Source organism: Corvus hawaiiensis, chromosome 2 (genome assembly GCF_020740725.1).
Source record: "Corvus hawaiiensis isolate bCorHaw1 chromosome 2, bCorHaw1.pri.cur, whole genome shotgun sequence".
Classification (NCBI taxonomy): Eukaryota; Metazoa; Chordata; class Aves; order Passeriformes; family Corvidae; genus Corvus; species Corvus hawaiiensis.
The window spans coordinates 106,171,053-106,179,461 of record NC_063214.1 but is presented as its reverse complement, the minus strand read 5'-3'; positions in this window follow the sequence as shown (position 1 = coordinate 106,179,461).

Here is an 8,409-nt window from a genome sequence, read left to right as displayed (position 1 = left end):
TGCACACTCTGATCGGGGCACACGGGCACTTCTGCTGGTCAGGGCCAGCTCTGGGCAAGGCTGCCAGGTTGGATGGATGCCATTTGGAGGCAATGCCTTGTTTGGCACAGCAGGACATACCAAAGGCACAGAGAGGAACTATGGAGCTACTGAAGCAGCCTTGCCACACACCATGGTGGGACACCTTTCCCAGGACTTCCCCCAGCATATCTGGGAGCCTGGTGATAGGGACTGCCTGACAAAGGGATGCACACCTCCCCCCACACCTTGCCTTCTGAGCATTGGGATAAAGTAGAGAGGACACTTCTGGAAGTGTGAGCAGCCATTTGGTGTAAACCTGATGGACCCCTGTGCCCAGCAGCCTCATCAGTAGTTGGTAGTGACCTGCCCTGAGTAGGAGGTGGGGACTTGTTGTCTCCCTTCCCATTCAAATGGCTTGTTGACATTGGGATTTTTAAACCCACCAAATTTAAATTTTTTAATTTTATTTTTCCAGATGGAAAACAAAGTGGTCAGTTTGACAAAAATCCTCTAACAGAGCCACTAAGTCATCACTCTTCACCATTTAGACTCTTCTACACTGAAATCTCTCTTCCCTTTACATGGCAAACTATGTGGGGTGAGCAAAGCAAGAAACGAGAAGCAATGCTGGAAATCCTGCTGATCCTCCAGCAGACAGTGATGTTGATCACGCTTTTGAGATGGGGCACATCACCATATCCCAGATGTCTCCATCAGTGAAGGAAGGGGCTCTCATGACCTCTAGGAGGGTGCACTTCACCTTTATCTTTGCAAGGTTGATAGTGCATTCCAGGAAGCACTTCAAGTCTAAAGTTATAGGTTTCTCATTTTTGCTTTTGACAAATCCAGGTTTCAGGTTTAGGACAAACTCTTTTGACCACAGAGAATGAGAAATTGAAAAGACAAAAAAAAAAAAAGAAAAAAACCCCAAACCCTAAACCAAACAAAACCAGATTCTATAATGCTTGAAACAGTTTAGATTATTAAAAATATTCATTATTTATGTCAAATGTAAATAGACTGTTTCAGGGAAGATGAAGGATACAGGCTTTATTCACCATTGCCTGGCCTGCAGATGTCCCCCAGAAGTAACTTAAAAATGCTGAGGATGTTTCCTAGACATGTTTTTGTCTTGTCATAAATTTCATTTGAGAGATTTTGTTTATAATAAATAGTGTACCTTTTTAATAATTTCACTCTAGCATTTACCTTCCCTGAGCGGGCAAAATGTCTGGGCATTTGTATGAGCATGCCACCTCTGTGTTCATTTCAAGATCCCAAGCCTTCCTCCAGAGGAAGGTAAGCATCAATACCCCTGTTTCACCACTGGAGTAACCTGCATGCATTAAAACAAACAAACAAACAAACAAAAAAAAAAACCCAACCAACCAACCAAAAAAAAAAAACTCCAAGAAGCAGAAGTGACTGGCACAAAGTTACTTAACAAGCTGTTGGCAGAGTTGTGAATGGAATAATGCAGGGCTCATGAGCCTGGTCCTGCATTATAATGGTTTTTGGTTGGACAGTGAGAGATTCCCCACATGCTTTCAATAGATGCCTTTTTTTCATCTCTCAACCTTTGTCCAGCCTCCAAATGACAGCTGCAAAAAGACAACCTTCTTACTCCTTGACTGTGCACAATGAAGTAGATTTGTAAAAGTTTGATGGGCAAACTTTTCAAAAGCACTTAAACCTATATGAAAGGTAATGAAATTTAGGCTCCTACGTTGCTTATGAGCTCATCACCCAGAAGTGGAGCCAGAGTTTCAAACAAATGCAGTTTGCACTGAGAAAAGTACACGAGGACCCGCTTTTCAAAGGCTCTTGGAGAGCTGCAGCTGCTGCAGTCACAACTCCAGGCAGATTTTCAAAAAGCCCAAACAGCCAGTGTGCCAAGGTCTTTTGAAAGACACTGATCATGTGTTCTACATATCTAAATGCACCACTTTGGAAAATCTAATGCAGTAGGGGATTCTGAGGCCCTGTGAGGTTCCATGGGAGATGACCTGGTGATGGAAGACAGAGAATGCTGGTGTGGCCACCAGCAGACCCTGAGGCTGGCCCAGCCATCACCTCAGAGAGCTGGAGCAACGTGCTGCACCAGCGTGGGAAGCCCATGCAGCATCCCCCACATCAGGCATGTCCAGCACCCAGGGGATGTGGGGGCAATGGGAATCACCTCCTTGGAGCATGGCTCTTTGCTAGGGGTGTCATGGTTGCTTGTGTGACTTTCCTTTTTAGCAGCCTCTTCCCATCTCAGAGGAGATGGATAAACTTGCATCCACAGTCAAGAGTCAGGAGAGGAGTCCCTGTGCTCAGGGTTCTGCTGTTTCCTGATAACAGGATTACTGGGGCTAGGAACCAGTGAACCAGGGATTACTCACTGCTGAGCTTGTGAAGCACAACATCCGCTGATTTACCAAATATTCTCCTTTCGCAAACTCTTCATCTCCCAGAGGGAACAAAGCAGTGTCGTGCATCCTGCCTATAATGTCTTCAAGCAAATTCTTCATTTTTATTGCTGTCACCTCTACGTGCCCATATCATGCTCTGTGTTCACCACTCTGTTTCAGTCACCAAGTTAACAGAAACTGTTCACAAAAGGGTGATTTTCTAACCCAGTTCATTCCAGGGTTCAGATTTACATCAGGGCTTTAGAGAGTAAATTACATAAACTTTTTCTTGAGCAAAGATCTGTACTCGTACCTGCATGACTGGAGGTCAGAGGGGCTGGGGAAGGAACTGAATATAATTCACAGCATAAAAGTCCCCTGAGTAGATACGATGTGCTGGTTTCTTGCATATGGAAGAATGGAAATGAAGCATTGTCAAGTTTCCTCCATCCTGCAGCCTTGCTAATGCACAGCCTACAGTGCAAATGAAGATGCAGGCCACACAATATGAAGTGCTCTTGCTGTGCCTTTGAAAATAGCTTGCTCATCCTAAATTAGACAACTCCTTCAGTGTGTTATTTAGCTTCACAAATCCCTTACTTATTCCCAGCACTTCATCATGACACACAGTCATCAAAAACTGACATGGCTGGAAGGGATGTCTGAAATGCCTAACACACTGGATGTGTGCTCATGGAGAAGGAAGTGTTTGAAGGAGACACATGCAGATATATATTTACAGGAATATTCAGCCAGGCTGAAAGAGTAACACAGCCATAACAGCATCTGAAAATGCAGTAAGTGAAAGAGTAAAGGTTGCAGGGTGGGCCAGCAGGAGCAAGGAACCAGGCTGTACCTGGTAAATGAGGGAGGAAAAGGGACTTGAGAATGCAGAGAGCTGCCTGTGTGAGCCTCTTGCAAGGAGGGCACATTTGGGAAAGATCCACAGAGAGTGTTGATGTGAGCCCAATGCAAGGAAAAGGATCTTGGCAGCCCTCCAAGAAGCAACAATGCATTTTTTGAGAGCAAAGAATGCTGTAGCAGGCAAGATATGGGCAAAAAATCTTAGCTAAAAAAGCGGTAGGAAAAGTTTTATTTCACATACTTTATACAGACACACACCTCCCCATACCTACACCCTGCAAGACAGAAAGACCTGGGGATGCAGAGAGAGCAACAAGTAGGAAGCAGGACCGAGTGAAAAGCAGTCAGGAAAAGTGCTGCCACCTCGGTGCAAAGAAAATATTAATGTCTCGTTTAACCATGCTGAGCTCATGATGGCAACAAATAATTCCCCAGGAAATATTGCAGATTGAGATTCCCATCCTGATAGATGGAGGCAAAGTCATTGAGATTTGAAAGTCATCTGCATGGAAAGGAGACATAAGTTTGTGGATAAGGACAGCTCAGAGGGGCAAGGAAGGGTACAAAGGAAAGATCATCCCACAAACATCTGAGGGGAGACAAAAAGAAACCATCAAAGATCCTGCAGAAGGAAAAAAGCATGCAGAAAAAGAGAAGGCAGATGAGAAAAGCAGGGGAAGCCAAGGTTTTGGGTTAATAAAATCAAACACATCATCCTAAGTAATACATGGCCAAGTAAGGTGAAGCTAGTAGCACAGTTTGGGCTAGAGGAGTCTTAAAGAATTATAGACTTTTGTGCATGAAACTTCAGTGCAGTGGAAGGGATGAATCCAGATTAAAAGTCTGGGCTGGAGCTGTAAAAGAAGGTGCTCTTCTTCCATGCATCTGTTTTCCAAGATAAAAGGGGAAAAAAAGGGATCTGGGTGCAAGAAGGTTGGGGACAGCAGCATCAGAAGGGCAAGAAAAGTGCACAAAAGTCATGTTTGTCCTGAGTTTCCTAATTCTTCCTGAAGGGCACTTTGAATTGGGCACTTTATAGCATGGCACTTTGGTCAAACACTTCCTGAAAGCTCTCCTGCTCTTGGCCATCAGCAGAGCCAGCTCTTCCCTGCAGTTGCTGGCCCTTAGCAGGGATGTGGAAGCAGTTCCCTGGCAAGACCGCTGAGGAGAGCAGAGCATGGAGTGGCATACACACTGCAAAACAGGCAGCCCCAGGCCTGTAACACCACCTCAAGGTTACAAATCCTTCCTACTAACACCTTTCCTTTCAGGACCTACTGCCAGACAGCACTGAGCTCCACTGGGACCTTTAGGAGGTACCTCAGACTTCACTTGGTAGGTGAAACTTGGGCAGTCAGCCAGAGAGTTTATTCAAATATTAACTCTAGCGAGGTCAGGCAGGATACTAAGGGCCAGAAGATCTATGCTGAGACCTAGAATTATGAGCATCAGCCCTGTGTCCATCAGCATCTCAGCTGTGTCACTTCACAGGAAAGATAGGTGCCATTTTAACAAGACTAAATCTTCCTTCCTGACCCCTGGCCTGCAGAAGTATCATTTAGGACATGCCAGCCCTTCCTTGGGCTGAGCAGTGCTGATGCATTCACACCCAGTTTCACTCCCTTGCTTCCCTGCATCATCCCAGCATCCTTGGGCTCCTGGGGTTGGAATATTTTTTCTCTCAATGTTGTCACTGACAAGTAGCTGGTGCAATAAATTATTGCTTAATGCATGATGTTCTTTTCCTTTTATAAGGTAAGATGTACTTTTTTTTTCCATCTTCATTGTCATGGGAAGGTACAATTCCCCACCTACAGAAAAACACAAAAACGGAAATATTGTTATTATTAATAATAAGAATTGTACTCTGGGAGATTGGAACAAATGAAACAATTCAGTGTCAAATATGTATTTTAGAGAAGAAAAATATGTTGAAGGCCTTCATCAACAAGGTTGTTTAAGCTTTTTTCTAAACAAATGGTTCCAAAGCTAGCTGGCATAACTCACAAAGAAATGTGCTGGAGAAACACAGCAAGGTAATATTACCATTTACCATCTTTGTATTGTACTTGAGGGATGTTTCAAGAAGAAAATCATGTAATGTAGAGTCATGCAGTAACAATCATTCTAAACAAATTGTTTTTGTCTGCAGCTGGTATCTGATTTGTTTTCTATTATACTCCCTCACATGAGAAAGAGAGCAAATCTCAAATATTTAAGGGCAGTGATTTGCCTTCTAAGTTACAAGGGGAAGAGGCTGTAGTTGTGACAAGCAAGAGGCCCCGAGCCCCCGGTGATGCTCGGGGTTAAGCCATGCGCGAATCTCTCCGAGGGGCGCATCCCCGCAGTGTGCTCCAGAGACTTATCGCGGGGAAGGGGAGCTCCCTGGACCCTTACAGAAGCTCTGAGGGCAGTTTTGCTTTGACAAAGCCTTCTGCGCTTCGTTGGGGTAGGTCGGATGCGCCCCCGCCGCCCCCTCCCCGGGGCTGAGCCTCCCGAGGCCCCCCTCTGTCCCGGGCGCTGCGGGGCACGGCCGCCAGAGGGCGGCGCTGAGCCGGCGGCGCTGCCGGGCGGGGCCGTGAGGGGCCGTGGGGGTCTGTGAGGGGCCGTGGGGAGCCGTGGGGGAGCCGTGAGGGGCCGTGGGGAGCCGTGGGGGAGCCGTGAGGGGCCGTGGGGAGCCGTGGGGGAGCCGTGGGGAGCCGTGAGGGGCCGTGGGGGGCCGTGAGGGGCCGTGGGGGAGCCGTGGGGAGCCGTGAGGGGCCGTGGGGAGCCGTGGGGAGCCGTGGGGGAGCCGTGGGGGGCCGTGAGGGGCCGTGGGGAGCCGTGGGGAGCCGTGGGGAGCCGTGAGGGGCCGTGGGGAGCCGTGGGGAGCCGTGAGGGGCCGTGGGGGAGCCGTGGGGGGCCGTGGGGGAGCCGTGGGGGGCCGTGAGGGGCCGTGAGGGGCCGCTGCCGCCCCACCGGGCACCGACACCGACAGCACCGACCGCAGGCACCGACACCGACAGCACCGACCGCAGGCACTGACACCGCCGCCACCGAGAGCCGGCCAAGAGCCCCGCTCTGCTGCACTCCGGCCTCAGCAGGAGCGAGAAGCCAGCAACCGACAGATTCGGAGAATCTGTCTACAGCAGGGAGAGAAAAGGGCAGAAGTTGAGCAGAGCTTCTGCTCTTGTCTCAGTTTAATTTAGCTCTCATTTTAGTTTCGTGGGCTGTCCCCAACACCCATTCACAGGATTCGTTTTAGTGGCTTTGCATATCAACAGAGCATCTGACTTGATCCTTATTGCTTAACTCCAGCTGTATTTTTGATATGAGAGCACAGGTTAGCATGTCTGAGAAGCAAGGGAAGAATTGAGTTTTCTGGAAAGCAAAGCCATCTGCCAGTGTAGTTACTCAGAACACCTCCTATGAATTTGGCAATGCTAGCTTTTGGGCCAAGTAGTGGCTTTGCTCTGACAAATGGTAGCAGAAGGAAGGGTGGTGCAGATGTTACACTGATGTCCATAAAGTGTGGAGAGAGAGCTACGGTGCTGTAGGGCAGACACCAGGCTTCTGATGTCTGAAGAAGACAGCATATTAAAAAATAAAATCAGTAGCTATGTGAAGAAATACAAAGAGTAGGGGAAGATCAACACAACATTCATAGACGGAAGTCATAGCTCTCAAACCTAATACTATTTAAGTTAGGAGTCAGCGAGGCTGTAAATAAGGGTAGTCAGACAATACATGTGTGCTTGGACTCCATGAAAGCTTTCATAAACTTAGGGTTTAATAAAGGTTACAAAATAGGAGAGTGCTTCATATAAACAACTTCTGAAAATATACAGGTAGACGGGTGTTCAGAATGGTATTGTGGTATTCTCTGAGCATCTAACGAAGGATAAACTAATGAAGGAAAAAAAAGGGGGAAATGAATCATTTGCAACAAGCAATTAGATTAGCTACAATGAAGACAGAGGGATAAAAGGATTTGAAATAGAATTGCAATGCTGAAATAACTGGGTTTTTATCCCCAGAAAAATACTGCTTCAGAAGGGAACCTGAAAGTGTGAAATTGGTAAAGCTTAGTCTGATTTGGAGTATAGCTTTGCTTGCAATGAGACAGACAGCCAACTCTGATATCACACTGCTTTTCTAATGGCATAACTTCCCTGAACTCTGTGATTTGTTGTCTTGATTTACACACAAAAAAAAGACACATAACAGCATTCAGCAAATTCAATTCTGAATTTATGGCAACTGCAGAGAGAGACAAAATTGAGATGCAGAACTGTGAGTGCACTGGAAAAGTCAGCCCTGAACCAGGAGAAGAAAGCTCTTGATCCTTTGTAAAGAAGTAAGGCACAGTGTGCAATTCCCACTCCATCTATGGAGAATACATTTGTAAACATGTTCCTAAACTTCACTCAGAAATCAGACTGCCGAAGGTTTGTAGAGAATGTGCCAATGGATATGATTTAGTAGGACCTCAATTCAGTTATGTCATTCCAATAAAATACAGCTGTTCTTCCTACTATGGATGTTATCCACATGAAATAAGAGAGCTGGAAGATCCCTGGAGTTACAGCCCTGATGGTTCTCACCATGAATACCATGGGGAAAAAATCTTTCAGGAAGATGCATAAGCCCTCAGCTAAAATCAAATCAAAGTCAGTGTAAAACACTATATATTCATGAATGTATTGACAGCTCTAAGCACTCATTCCTGTGTCTTGGCAAGTCAGTGTCCCATCTTATTTAACTGAATAAACAAATTATTGGTTTTCTGGGCAGACAGACAAGTGTGTGAAAAACAAATGACTTTTTGAATAATTTTCTCAGCATATCATTGTGCTTCAGCAAACATCTTATTCATAGAAATCCCAAATAAGGGGCTTCTGAAACAATACAACTATTGCTTTTTCTGCATTTCATGGAACTAATCCTATTATCTGTCAGACTGCATTGTTAGAAGAGAAGAGAATTCAAGTACAAAGTGAATGTATCATCCTGGAAGTTCAGTGAAAATGTGAATATGGAAAAGACAAAGCATCTGACAAATGCTTTGAGGATTCTCTACCAAGGAATGACTCTGCAGCCATTCAGCTGGAGCTGTAGTTGTGACACTTTGCTTTGATCCCTTTTCTTGGGA